The sequence below is a fragment of the Panthera uncia genome, assembly GCF_023721935.1.
Source record: "Panthera uncia isolate 11264 chromosome A3 unlocalized genomic scaffold, Puncia_PCG_1.0 HiC_scaffold_11, whole genome shotgun sequence".
In the NCBI taxonomy this organism is placed as follows: Eukaryota; Metazoa; Chordata; class Mammalia; order Carnivora; family Felidae; genus Panthera; species Panthera uncia.
In genome coordinates, this window is record NW_026057578.1 from 34,395,709 (window position 1) to 34,411,009 (window position 15,301).

General features: G+C 38.8%; 1 protein-coding gene across 5 annotated transcripts in view; it reads left to right on the forward strand.

The window, feature by feature from the left end:
* Positions 1–15,301, forward strand: part of PLCB4 (phospholipase C beta 4) — a 423,595-nt gene that overhangs the window by 240,399 nt on the left and 167,895 nt on the right. The window contains exon 4 of one of the 5 annotated variants that reach the window (XM_049651128.1): positions 1,980–2,041. The exons of the other annotated variants lie outside the window; for them this stretch is intronic. The gene's annotated coding sequence lies outside the window, so the exon portion shown is untranslated. The remainder of the gene's footprint in view (positions 1–1,979; positions 2,042–15,301) is intronic. 5 annotated transcript variants of the gene reach the window in all.

Below are 15,301 nucleotides of genomic sequence, written 5' to 3' on the forward strand. Positions count from 1 at the left end.
TGAGAGTTTAAAATCAAAAGGCTTAAGTGCTAGTTCTTAACCATAATTTGAGACAATCTAAGCTTTCTGAGCTCCACTTTCCACACTCTGCATTTGAGTTATGATTTCCAACTTAGAGAGTTTGTGAACGTACTTGGTAAAATGTAACTATCACATGGATGTCCAGCGCCCTTATTTTGAGAGCTTTGTGAAGCTTGGCGGGTCAGCACGTTAGCCCCCAGCACCTGCATTCAGAGCTGAGTTGTGACAGGAGCTGCGTTCATATCTCATTACTTAAGGACGTCCTCTTCTCTTGCCTAATGAGAATGTCATTTTCCTCTTCCGTGGGTCAGGCTGTTGACTTCTTCCTGGTGTCTTTGAAACTTGCCTGAAATCTTGTAGCATTTTAAAATATGCTGGGTCAAACTTTACCCCTTAAGAAACAAAATAATTGATTGCAGACACATGGGCCCAAATGATTTTCAGCAATTTTGCTTATTAGTGTGGACACGGGGTGGGGGGGGAGGGGGTAGAATCCGAGGGTTTGTCTAACAAAGGGGCAGGGAATTTCATTCAAGGAGCTCCGTTTTTGCTCTTTTTCCCAGCCTGCTGATATGGCTTGAATTAGAAGTTGGAGACATTTGCTAAAATAAAATACAACATGAACCCTTGGGAATTGCTTCACATCCTACTTCTCTGACCTCTGATCTCCTTCCCATTGCCTCTGGGCTTTGTGAGAGTGAGGGATGTTTTTCAGTTTCTATATAAGCAATGGAAGCAAACACATTTTAAAATAATCCAGTAAAAGCACACATCGTATGAAAGGAACAATTATTTGAAGGCCGTTGACCTTACCAGAATTGGGCAAGCATTTGGCATCTTTAAAGTCTGCTTTGCTACTGAAGAGCTGTTCTAGAAATGTCACCGTGTCATTACCTTGTCAGTTGCTCTTCAATACACAATAATAATACATTGTTTTTAATCTTATTTGGAGCCATTTGAATGTGGCTTTAATTTTGGGAAATAAAATCTATTTCAGGAGGACATACATGGCTTTTAAATAACATCTACATTTATTTGAAGCCCAAGTAATGTTTAGTCAAACCAACTGGAGCTAGAAGGGTTCAGAAAAATGACTGCTTCAGCCCCTGAGACTGTTTGAGTCTCCTTACAGGCAAGGAAATGAAGGCTCTGAGAGCTTAGGGGCTTCCTCAAGGACACGCAGCTAGTTGGGGCAGAGACAGGACCGGAATCCAGGTCATCCATTTCTGACCACCCTGCTCTTTCTAGACCCACAGGCTATACAGGTGCTATTAATTTAATATTGATTGTGGAAGTAATGAAATCTATAATTCAAGTCAGACCCAGTTTTTCGGGTGTGGCCAAATTACTTAACCATAAAATTTGGATCATACTAATTAGAAGACCTATTAGAAGACCTGTTTCAAGTGGTGTGAACATTGGTGCTGGTGAATGGCAGTGAAACATGAAGCGTTCAATCCCTGCTGACCTATCAGACAAAGCCAAGACAGTGTATGTTCTAATACGTACACATAGTTTGGTTTTTTGTATTTTTTTGTTTTTCTAAGTAAACTTGACATCCAATGTGGGGCTCGAACTCACGATCCTGAGATCAAGAGTGGCATGATCTACCGACTGAGCCACCCGAGTGCCCCTGAGGAATAGTAGTTTCTATGTACCCTCTCACTTACAGAAACCAACACACGGTAAGTTTTCTGCCTCGTTGGAGATCATGGCTAATTATGACACCACATCTGGAAAAAAGGAAACCAAAATCCTGAAAGTATGACCGTTCTCTCACAAATGAACTGAGATTAGAGATTTTTGCTTCCTTTTCCTTTCAGACTTCTTATATAAAAATTGCATAAAAAACAAAGAAGAAAGGTTTGTGGGTCTTTGAAAGAATTTGCACAAATAGAAAAAAAATCAACCTTCTAAAACCTTAAATTCCAAGTAACTGTTTTTCTCACTATCTCTAGGAGTTTCATCTCTGTCCTTAGTTTAAGCATTTGAAGAGTGGAGATGGAACAGTTTTGAACATGTAAGTAAGGAGGTCATTGAATTTGTGTGAGATTTGAGTTTATTCGGATTAAATCTCTTTGACCACAGCTTATTTTCAAGTCGGGTAGTACCTCTGTGTGTGTGAATATTATAAAAGCTGTTAAATTTGGATACCTTTTAGCTCAAAACCTAAGGAAACATATTTTCTCCTTTTATGGTCTGGACTCCACTCCAATATGCACAGTCCTAGGCTTTATCCTCTTCTTCTGACTCCTGTGTAATAATAGCAAAGGCCTATTTATAAATTTGCTTGGAGAACACTTAAATATCAGGAATCTTGATTAAATTTAAGAGCTCGTTGTCTCTGTGTTTATTTTAATAGGAAAATAGTTTTTAAAATAAAGGATTTCTCAAGCCTTTGAATTGGCACCTGCTCCTAGTCCAAAGCAGTTGCCCTGTTTTTGTGAAGTCCTGTCTTGCAGTCCTCAGACTTATCCCATACACCTGCCTGAGGCAACATTCAGATAGATTATTCAAGCAAGGATAAAATAAAAATCTTTCCTTTGAAACACTCAGATAATCAAGGCAAGGTGAAACCTCTAAAGAGACCTTTTTTTTTTTCTCTTGACATGTATGATTCATATCGGTGATGCTTTGCCTAGTAATTATGGCAGAGCCAGTCCAAGGGCAAATGAAGGGCAAAGTATGGAGGACTGGGCATAAGAGAGAGAAGGACCTTATGAGCAGTGGGGTAGGGTTTCCTCTAAAGAGGCAAGCTCTGTGGAAAAGAAAACCACAGGGGCGCCTGGGTGGCTCAGTCGGTTAAGCAGCCGACTTCGGCTCAGGTCATGATCTCACGGTCTGTGAGTTTGAGCCCCGCATCAGGCTCTGTGCTGACAGCTCAGAGCCTGGAGCCTGCTTCTGTTTCTGTGTCTCCCTCTCTCTCTGCCCCTCCCCCGTTCAAGCTCTGTCTCTCTCTGCCTTTCAAAAATGAATAAATGTTAAAAAATTAAAAAAAAAAAAGAAAAGAAAACCAGATACCCCCTGAGAACATGTCTAGGGTGCGTCCCCACCTTTGAGGACCCAGGTGCCAATCTGAGCCATCCTCAAGCTGACCTCAGAGGTCACAGCTTAAGGATGGGACCCAGCAGAGGTGAGGTTAGGATGTACAGTCAGCCAAGAAGTGATTCATAGGCTCAACCAGCTGCAGAACCAGGTGAAGAACGGAAACTCATTCTACAGACTGAGTTCCAATTGGGCACCAATGGGGGGGGTCAGGGGGAGAGCAGGGTATGAGTTGGGAACAGGAGCCTGGGAACAGAATTTCAGGATCTTGGAGAAAAGGGCAGGTGCACGCAAAAATGGAACTGACATGTGCATTTGGGTAACAGGAAAAGACTTTATTGGCCTTGGCCTTGGTTGTTTTTAGGTTTGTTTGGGAGCTCTCTCCTCTACGCACCTCCTCTTGCTCACCCATTCTCTCTCAAACAAAAAAACATAAAAAATGAGGTTCAGGCATGGAAAGGGAAGAGAAAGATGCAAAGGGCTCAGTATATTTGGGGCAATGAGTTAAGTCTCATAAATCCGGTGAAGAATGTAAGTGGCAAACTGATACTTTTTGAGTTTTTTGAAATGACCCTGCTTTTCAGTGCAGCTACAGGCATGTTTATTCTAGAATCCTCAAGTTGTATTGTTTTGTTGTTGTTGTTGTTGTTCTTGGTTGTTTTTTGTTTTGTTTTTTGTTTTTTTAAGTAGGCTTCACGCCCAGCGTGGAGCCTAACATGGGGTTCGAACTCATGACCCTGAGATTGAGACTTGAGCTGAGATCCAGAGTCAGACACTTAACTGACTAAGCCACCCAGGCATCCCTAGAACCCTCACGTTTTAATGTGATCTTCCTCCTCAGCAGTTTTGTTCGTTGCAGCTTCTTAAAGATTGAGTTTTCTGGGTGAATCTTTATTTCCCCAATATTTCTTCTAAGTTTTTAAGAGAAATACTAGCACTTATAGTTTGCAGTTATCAGGGACCATAAAGGTTTGGGCCAGAAGAAGGAAATATTTAAAGTTATTTGGTAGGTGGCTTCACTGTCTATGTTGTAGATTAAATAAATAGCTGTAGATTAAATAAATCTACATTGTAAATTAAATTAATAGTTGAGTTTTGGGTTATATCACCCTTTGTTTGCTTTCTTCACGTCACCTGTCACCCTGAACTGGTTTCTTGAGACTTAACCCTTAAGGATGAAGCTTGAAAGAAATGGTTGTAGAAATTACCCATTTACTTAAGGCCAGCTTGGTATCTACTCTTGATCTTGGTGGGAATGTGAGTACCGGGACCCAGAATTTCCATATCCTTGATTTGCAAGGCCTTCTGAAGAGAAGTGTGCATTCTAGGAAAATGGACTATCTTTATTTCTTACCTGAGCTTCATTCCCAAATGCCTAGCAGGTCTCTTGCTCAGTGAGCTAGTCTGGGCCATAGATTAAGATCAAAAGATCCTGTTTTCTCCTCTTGTCTTCTCTTCTCTTCTCTTTCTTTCTTCACCTTTTTCCTTTTGGTGAGGACTTGATATAAGGCAGTTGTTCTCAAACTTTACCCGACATCAGAATCACCTGGCCTGCTGGACACAACATGGATTTTTGGGCCCCACCCCAGATTTTCCAATTCAGAAGGTCTGGGTGGGGCCTGAGATTTTGCATTCTAATAAATTCCCAGACGATGTTTACTGACTGGGTACCACACTTTGAGAACCACTGATCTAAGGCAAGTCCATGTGACCTAAGCCTTCTCTGGTCTTTTCACTATGCTCCTGCCTTAGTCCCCAAGAGACTTGAGTCCCCACCTTGGCTATCCAGATATTATCATCAGTAGTTTAAAGAGTGTTCTAGTTAAGAAGAAACTAAGCCTGAGGGAAAGGTCAATCCAAACCCCCATTCTCCTAGTTCCCTCCCTGGAGCCCCTGGACTGGAAGCACAAAACTATAGACTACTACCTTAGCTGCACAATCAAGAACACCATGAATAAGATCCAAGAGAGACTGCTGTTTGTAGAATTTATGTTTGAGCTCCATCTAAACGTACCTAAAGTACTTATTCTATCATATTGCCATCTTTTTTTGTTTTCTATTCCTCAGACCTTATCAGGGCCCTTATTGTGGGAGTGAGGAGGGCTGAACTCTTTTGAAACATTGTTGCGTGTGACTAATACCTGCTACTAAGGGAGAGGCTGTAAGGGTAAACTCTATACACCACCATATATTCTGTTAGTTCTGGTCTTGAAAAGAGAGAAGCATTCTTTCACTTGTGAGAAAGCAAGGGGGGAAAAAAGCCCAGTCCTTGTTTATAAGTATTTCACATTTGCCTAATTATTTTATTTCTTGGGACTGCTATAATTCTCAGGGCTGATTAGGTTAATTCTGTTTATCTTACATACTCAGTAGTAAAAAAAAAAAAAAACTTTTGCTGTTTGCTATAACCCCTTAGTCATTAAAAACAGGTACTCTATTTCAGAGGCACAAAAGAAATAAAATGCCTTTACTTCGCAGAATTTTTACAGCATGTATAAAAGAAAAGTCTTACTAAAACAGATTTGAAGTTAATTTATATCTTCCTTATCCCAGGTTCCTACCACACACTACATATTTTCATATTATAGAAGGTGATTTATTTTTCTTATCAAACAAAAATTTCTTTTTTAGAAGCCATGTCTACGATTCAACTGTAAATAAATATCATTAATCTGCAAATTATATCTTTTCTTCTGAAAGATCAAAATACTAGTAAGCCAGGGACTCCCTAAACATTTAGAAATAGGAAACCACAGTCCCTAGAGCTCTTAGCTTCTGCCACTGAGTCCTTTTCCCCACAAGTTTGCTCCCTAAAGATGGGCATCTTTAAAGGGCTCCCTAAAGTTGAGCCCTTCAATGGGAATTAACTGTGTGGAAAGAGGTGAGTAGCAAGGCATTAACAGGTCAGAGAACCCCAGTCATAGACAACTACTTTTAATACAGTTTGAACACTCACCCTATTCAAGGGCTCTTGGGAGGCTGGCACATGAACTCAGATGTCATTTTCAAGGAAATTGTTGTAGGCAAGCAACCAATATCCAAACAGTCTTTTGAAACCAGTTCTTTTCTTGGAAAACTATATACTTCATGATATGCTGATTTATTTGAAAATTGGTCATTACAGACTGAATTATATGTTAACAATTATTCATTATATTCAAATTAAGCCACTCTTAAATACCCCAGATAAACAAGCATCTTCTAGATTTTTTATAAAATTCTTAAAAATAATGATGCATATAATATTATAAATATCACCTAATACATTTATAAAGGCAGTTCATTTTTGGGGTGCCTGGGTGGCTCAGTCAGTTGAACGTCTGACTCTTGATATTGGCTCAGATCAAGATCTTACAGTTCAGGGGATTGAGCCCCCTGTTAGGCTCTGTGCTGACTGAGTGTGGAGCCTGCTTAAGATTTTCTCTCTCTGTCTCTACCACCTCTGCCCCTCTCCTCAACTTGTACTCTCTCTCTCTAAAATAAAAAACTTAAAGGAAATTCATCTTAGTATTTTTATTAATCTATTTTATAATTATTAATTTTAAGAAAGTTATGTTTGCCTTTTATGATTAATGTTGAGCAGGGGGAAATAGAGACAAAGACCAGATGTTTGCTGTTCTCATTTTATTTCTATTCAGTTTGTGTGTTTTATAAACTCCAGGAATTATTTTGAATCAGGTGGCACTTTATCGATAAACCAATTTATTATATATTTATGATAAATTTTGTAGATTCATGGCAATGGCCTTATGTTTTTATTTTTATAGTTCAGAGTTCATTAAAGACTAAATCCAGCATAACCATAATCTGTTTCACTTCCAAAGATAAGTAGAGTAGAAATTTTAGACATAATACCCAAGTTTTAATCAGTATTACTAAGTAACTCCTTCCTAAGAACCGGTCATAATTGGTGTGTGAAGGGTCCCAATGTGCAGTCAAGGTTTTAAATGTCAAAAAGAACACTTCACAGTTTTATTTATTAGTTTCTTCCTGCTCTTTGTTCTTACCAGGAATTCTGGTGGAAAACATGGATCTATATGAAGAAAAGACATTTAATGTCTTTTTTTCTTTAGCAAACATTTTTTTCCTGAATACAAAAATTTATAGTCACTATAAGTATTTTAAAACACAGGAAGTATTAAAATATCACCTAAACTTCTATCACCAAGACATAACTACTATTTGTGTTTTGTATATGTTTTGCTAATCTTTTTCTCTTGTTAAAAAATGTGTGTGTGTGTGTGTGTGTGTGTGTGTGTGTGTGTAAGCTGTATATAACACATAAAAATTGGGATCATTCTTGGATACAATTTTGTAACCAGCTTTTTTACCTCCTTAATAATATGTTGAGAGCATTTATATTTGTTTGAGTTGTGACTGTTTTTAGAAACTCTTCTAAACTTGCTGTTGTTTAGCAAACAACTATTCATTCGAAGCATTATTTTTAATGAGTACAGAATATTGAAATACTGTAGTGTATTTAACCAATTGCTTAGTGATACTTATATAAAGAAACTATTTTTCTGCCACTAGCAGCATCACAGTATCTTTGTGCATGGATTTTGTATGCATTTATGTAGGATAAATCTTACTGGTAGGATTACTAGATCAAAGAGTATGGACATTTCAAGCCTATAGAAATGGATTGCAAATTAGTTTTTCACCAAACTATCAAGAATGCCTTTACCCCCAACCCTCAACAGCATTGCCTATTATCATTTTCTGAATCCTGCAGCCTTTACATGCTTTTTGAAAATGCTACCTAATGGCTTGATGAAAACGGAGGTATTTTTAGCAAAAGGGGAAAATTGTCATTAATGATGCAATATATCAGTGTCAGATTCTCATTTTAAGGAAAGCCATTTATTCAAAAACTCTGGGTGATTAGGTCGCTCAGTCAGTTAAGTGTCTGACTTTGGCTCAGGTCATGATCTCACAGTTCGTGTGTTCCAGCCCCGTATCGGGCTCTGTGCTGACAGCTCAGAGCCTGTAGCCTGCTTCAGATTCTGTGCCTCCCTTTCTCTCTGCCCCTCCTCCACTCACACTCTGTCTCTCTTTCTCTCAAGAAATAAACATTGAAAAATTTTAATAAAAAAAATAAAGAACAAAAGCTCTGGGTGATCTGATATAGCCGTCCATCTGTTTTTAGAAATATAAGGATATCTTATTTAAAGATTGAAGAGCAAGACATTGACATGTGCTTGATAGTCACTAATTGACTTTAAGTCAGTGGAAATTTTATCCTAACCCTCGGTGTTCTGGAAAGCAGCTTTAGTTGTTCTGATCATGGGGTCACTTAAGGTCATGGGTTATTTGGTTTAGTGAGATTTGTATGGTTGGATAGGGAAGCAACCAATTCTTAATAGAATATTTTTGTCATAAGGTTAAAGGTAAAAGTTATACTTCAGGAAATTCGTATCTGAGCCATGGTGCATTTTTGTTTGAGAGCTGTATGTTATGTGAAAGCAAGTGATTCATTGTTGAAGCACTGAATTCATTTGTCCACAAATAGAAACAAAAAAATGGAGACTGACTTGATTGCTTTGGGGGAAGCTGCAAGGTTTATTTCAAATTTGTATTTATTGCAGAGGTGCAAATTTGTTAAAAGACCATTGGATCCTGGGAAAGATGTCTGTAGAAATATCTTTATTCCTTTCCTTGGATTGCTGCAAAAAATTACCACAGACTTGTGATTGAAAACAACAGAAATTTATTCTCTCACAGTTGTGGAGGCCAGAAATCTGAAATGAAGGTGTTTACAGGACCATCTTTATCCAGGCAAAAGGGGGAATCCATCCCTTGACCCTTTCAACTTCCTGTTGAGACTTTTTCCTTCAACACTCCTTGGCTTGTGGTGGCATCTCTCTAGTCTTTGCCTTTGTGGTCACATTGCTTCATCTTCTGTGTGTTAAATCTCCCTCTTCCTCCCTTTTATGAGGACACTTAAGATTGCATTTAGGGCCCACTTGGGTGATCCAAGATAATTTCCCCATCTCAAGATCCTTAACTTAATCACATCTACAAAGTCCTTTTTTGCCATGTAAGGAAACACTCAAATTTCAGAGGTTAGGATATTGGGTATCTTTGGGGGGCCATTATTCAGCCTGCCATACCCAGGACCTTAAATAAACCTGATTTCACGTACTTCCCTCTGTTGGCATATGTCCAGAAACAAAAAACTCTTTACCAAAATTTTGACCCAACTGTCTGGGGAGGGGGTGGGGGATGGGCAGAGTTGACTTCATAATCGATCCAGCATATCTGGGATAGGTGAGGTCTCATAAGGCTTGAAGACTACCCTGTAGGTCCGGCCAGGGAGACAAGAGAACAGATTTAAAGATTCAGGGTGGAGTAGGCCAACAAATAGAGCTGTTCTTCCTCAGTTCTTGTCACCTGAATGGATGGAGGGTCATCTCCATGTGAAATGCACATGTCTAACTTGAATATTTTGGTCCCCAGTAGCCTGCCTGAGCTCCCTTGTTGGCCTCATACTGACGCTTTCAGTTTCTCATCATCTTCTTTAGAAGGAGCTTTTTACCACTTGCTATGAAGCAAGGCCTTCGAGGACTCCCCTCCTTTCTTGTCCCCTCCACGGTCCAGGGAGCTTTTCCTCTGCAGCCAGTGCAATAGCTAATCTTTTCCAGTTGCATAAGAATTGAGAAACAATGAGACTATTTAAAAGCCCACTGGCCTCCTTCCAGTAGCTGCTCACTCCAGTGTTTACTCTGGAAAAGGTGCCCAGTTATATATCCATTCTTTGTGTAAATTCTCCTTTACTTCCTGTGTCCCTCAAGGAGAAGGAGGACCTTTCCTGGGGGCAGTGTATGGAGACATGGTGCTCTAGGGGGGTGGAGGAGGCAACTGAACCTTGAAGTATCTTGTGAGGCCTTAGATGGCAAGCCAGAGAATGGGAGAAGAGGAGGCTTTGGCACAGCAAAGGGAAAGCATTTCTGTTTTATCAGTTAGCTGGTAGGTGGAGCTTTGAGATGGTTTCAAAAAGGACATCATTATAGAGTGGCCATTACCTCCCCTTGCCTTTTAAAACAAGTAACTGTCCTTTTAACTTTCTCTGGAGTTGGCTGGACTGCAACATGTACCTTCATTTGTTCCCATTTTAAAATCAATTACCTGTATCAAACTGCTGTTAAAGGCTTGGCCCACTTCTTGAATCTGTAGGTCAGAGTTGTACCATCTACATAAAATAAGCCAGCCGCTCACTGCCCCTAATGCTGAGCCCAATGAAGTATTTCAGAGGCAGTGTAAAGTACAGCCCCTGCCTGCCAGTTTGAAGTTGGGAAGATTCAGGGTACTTCAGTGTCATTTTGTGAGAATGCCTCTTACCTTGTTCGGAACCCCAGAGCTCTGAAAAAGTAAGCGATGAAATGAGCTACCAACACCATTGCAGATCTCTTGAGAGATAAAGGTCTAAAGTGCCCTCTTTCCATCAGCTCCAGTTCAAGTCCTTCACATAATGAGACCATTCTGATGAAGCTGGTAACCAAGGTAGAGATGAATATTTTAGTGGTAAAGACAGTAATGAAATCTAGGAAACATCACGTACTGAGGACTGCATTGTGTGCCCTTTCACTGAAGAGATCCTTGGAGAACCAGTTAAACCAATGAAAGGTGACGAAAGCTGATAGAAGCTTTCTTTTCATTTTTGATATGAGCATTTTATATCAGAAGCCTCTCATTACTATTTTCTTTAAAATAAAACCGAAGGGAAATATTAAAAGAGATGGTTGGCAGGAGTGAAAAGATGATGGAGCGCCTAAAATTTCGCAAAGAGGAGTGTTTTGCCACTGATTTCTGAAGTCTGGTTTACCACCATCATGTTGTTTTTTCATCTTTCTTTAATGCTTTTGTTTAGTTGCCTTGATTATCTTGTTCATTATTCTTGTTACAGATTATTCTTGTTACAGATCCCTGAATAACACATCCATGATAGCCTGAGGGGCGTCTGCAGGTCTCTATTGCTCTGCAGATCTGTTTTATGGCATAGAAAGCATGAATGCACATCACTGTACCAGAAGGTTGCTTCTAAGCCACCTCGAGTGAAGGGGCCCTGTGTGTGTCCGTCCGTCCATCCATCCCCAATACAGACACTGGGAAATAGACATGGAAGACACATAGAAAAGACAAACTGATAGGAACTGAGAGAAGTAGGAAGACAGACCAAATTACAGTCATTTTGGGGCAGACAGAGTCATGGACCTGACAAAGCATCTCTGCCTTCTCCCATTGTCTGCTGCCTGGCTCATCTTCGTGACTTTATTTACATGGGAAACCTTGGTGCTAATTAATGGAGGGCTGCTACCTACCTCAGCTGGGCTGGTTAGCATGACCTTCATGCTTTCAACAGCTTTTAGCCTGGTCACTAATGACTAATGGAATCATTCCTCCTCCAAACAGCAACGATTGCCATTGTGAGGAAGCTACCTCGAAACATGACCTACTATGTTGTTCTTTCTTCTGCTTTAAATTGTTTGGGACTAAAGAATAACTGCATCTGCCTATATGTGGGCTTTTTTTTGTTTTCCTTTTTTGAAATTTGCATTCTTATTTACGCAAGCGGCACATAAATGCAAGAATATATTCCTATAATAAAAATGTCCACCACAGAGATCATACTAAAGATACCTTGATTTTCAGCCCCAGTCTTTATGTCCTTCCCAGAAGTAGGTAGAGTCATACATCTGCAGATTTTTTAATTATTTATTTATATACACAAATACGTACGTAGAGAAATATATGGGTTTGTCTTGTGTGTATTTACGTAGGTGGTATTACACTGTTCATATCCTTCTGTAGTTGTGGATTTAGGTAAATGGTATCACACTGTTCATATTTCATATCATTCTGGGACTTGCTATTTTTTATTGAATGGTATGTGTTAGAGACCTTTCACACTCAGGTTGATTTCAGTTTGCAAGGTATGCTAAGATATGCACGTACCAGACTTCTCTCCTTAATCTCTTTAGCTAGTGAATCACATTGATCTGCTTTCAGTGATGAAATATCCCAAATTCTTCATTTAGCAACATTCTGGGATAGATTTATTCATATTTTAGAATTTTTTCTCTGTGAGAATTGAACTCTAAGGTTGGTTGGTGTTTTGTTAACCTTACGGTGTCATTGTCAGGACCTGATCATGGACTTGTGAAATGAGTCAGGTAGTAATTTACTTTCTTTCTATGTCCTGGGAGAGTGGTAGGTATGTGGGATTTGCCTTTTCCTTGAAAATTTGATAGAACTCATCTGTAAACCTATCTGGGTCTAATCTTTTATGTTTTTCAATTTTCCAAGGTCACTGTTCAGTTTATTCTTTTTTGGGTCGACTTTATTTTAACTTTGAAAAACCCATCCACTTTATATAGGTTTTCAGATATCTGGGTTAAAGATATACGTAGTATTAGTGTTTTCTATCCTCTTTGTAATTACACCTCCTTGTTATCATGAACAGTGTGAATTTATACTTCTTCCTCATTCTCTTTCTTAACCCATCCTTCTCTCTCCCCGACACTTGCCCCAACACTTGCCAAATGTTTACCTAATATATGACTATTCAGAAAGCAATTAACTTTTTATAAAGTTTATTTTGAAAGTACAAGCACGGGTTGGGGAGGGGGAGAGAGAGAAAATCCCAACCAGGCTCCACATTGATAGTACCTAGCCCACCATGGGGCTCAAATTCATGAACATGAACCATGACATCATGACCTGAGCCGAGATCAAGAGTTGGAGGCTTAACCAACTGAATGACCCAGACACTGCAGAAAGCAATTAACTTTTACTGATCATTTTAAAATTATTTTTGGCTACATATGACATCCCTAGATTTTGACGTGTAATGCTCCCACCTTTCATTTTTAGGAAAGGTGTAATTTCTGCTTTGACTTTTCCGCTTAACTCAATTATTTAGAAGTCTGTGTAAGTTTGTGTTTAATTTGTATGTGTATAGATTTTATGCATTCATTAATTTGTAAGTTGTAGCCTAGTTGTGGCTAGTGAGCATGGCCACCTTAACGTCTGCCTTTTGAAAAATGCTGAGGTTTCCTCTGGCCCAATTAAGATTCGATTTTGAGATTTTTAAATGTGTGGGGAGTAGCTGCAATATAAAAAGTAAGTGAAGAACATAGATAATAATACTATATAATAATTACATGTTATATATTGAGGACTCAATGTTATATATTTCATATCTATATATAAAGAGGGAAGGTTATATCTAAACTCAGTATCATATTTAAAATATGTTAAGTCATCTAAATTGTTTTGGTTTGGGGGTGCCTGTGTGGCTCAGTCATTTGGGCTTCCGACTTCAGCTCAGGTCATGATCTCATAGTCTGTGAGTTTGAGCCCCGCATCGGGCTCTGTGCTGACAGCTCAGAGTCTGGAGCCTGCTTCAGATTCTGTGTCTCCCTCCCTCTCTCTCTGCTCCTCCCCTGCTCATGCTCTGTCTCTCTCTGTCTCAAAAATAAATAAAAACGTTAAAATTTTTTTTTTGAATTGTTTTGGTTAAACTAGTAAGTGTAATATTCAAATCCTCAATATTCTTGCATTTTTGTTTTGTTCCATTAATTTCTGAGAATCACGGTCTCCTAATGTGTTTGTGACTTTGCCAAATTTCTCTGTATTTTACCAATTTTTCAGTATATGTTCTGATGCTGTGTAGTCACATGCTTTAATGTTAATGACTTCAATAATTTTGATCATCCCTTTTCTCAATATGATTTATCAGAGTCTCTTGTTTTCCCTGAATCTATTTTGTCTGATACGTTCCTGTGATACCTGCTTTCTTTCCTTCTGAGCATGTACCTGTGAGATCAATTTTTTTCATCCCTTCATTTTTGAGCTTCCTATATCATTTTTATTTTGTAAATATTTCTGGTAAACAACCATAATGCTACCTAATGTAAAAGCCTCTGTATTTTTTTTTTTTTTTTTTTTTGGTAAGTGAAGTTAGCCAATTCATATGTATTATAGTTAGAGATATGTTGTCATTTTATTTTGTGTTTTCCATTTATTGTATTATTTTTAAATTTTATTTATTTTTGAGGCAGAGAGACAGAACGTGACTGGGGGGAGGGCAGAGAGAGGGAGATACATAATCTGAAGCAGGCTCCAGGCTCTGAGCTGTCAGCACAGAGCCCGATGTGGGGCTCGAACCCCCAAACTGCGAGATCATGACCTAAGCTGACTGAACCACCCAGGCGCCCCATGTTTTCTATTTATAATGTGTTCTTTTTTCTCTCTGCTTCCCACTTATTTTCTTTTTAAAGGGGACTCCTGTTTCTTTGTTCTATTTTCCCCTCTAATAATGTGCAAGTTTTACTTTCCATTTTTAATTTCTTACAGAAAAATTCTTAAACTTCTATTTTTCTGCCAACGTATAGATTCCTACATACTTACACGCCACTCCTAAAAAATGGTTTACCTCCCTTTGGTCCATTCTTCCTGCCTTCTGACCACGTCATCTGCTCCAACCTCTATGCTGATATAATCAGGAATTTGGAAGCTAGATTATGATAATTTCTTTACATTTCTTTTGTATAGTAAGTAAAACTTAAGAGTAAGCTTGCTCTTTTTTTCTTCTTTTTCTCTATTACTTCCCATATCCCTTCTCTACATTTATTTTTCTTCTTGACAGAGGACAATACTATCCCAAATCTTTCAGAGTAGGTCATTAAATCTTTCTGATACCTTGCATGTCCATAAATGTCTTTATTTTCTCTTAAAAATTAAACTTTTATTTGAATGGATACCGAATTTTAATCCCAAATTCTTGTCCCTCAGACCTTTGAGTTTATAATACTGCAGACCACATGCCCAATTGCTGTCTACTTATCAGTCATCTCTGGAACTTTGTGTTTTTTTGTTCTCCTTGTCACCCAAAGGTATATCTAGGTGTGTGTATCTTACACCCACCCCCCCCACCACCAACCCCACCATTTCTACTTCTTGCATCAGTGGATTTTTTTCAATTGAGGACTCAGGTAGATATTCACATTGAGGACTCAAAACTGAACACGTAGATACTCAGATTTCAGAAGTGTTCTTCCACTTTTGCTGTGATTAATCCCATCCTTCTACTGGCTTTCTTTCCTTGTAATAGAAGAATTTGTTCTGCTGGGTGGGTGGTCAACCTTTGGTTTTCATTTTCCACCTCTCTAAATTTTTCCATTGTGCTTTCTTTTTGTGTTGAGTTCTATGAGAATCCCTTGGCTCACCACTT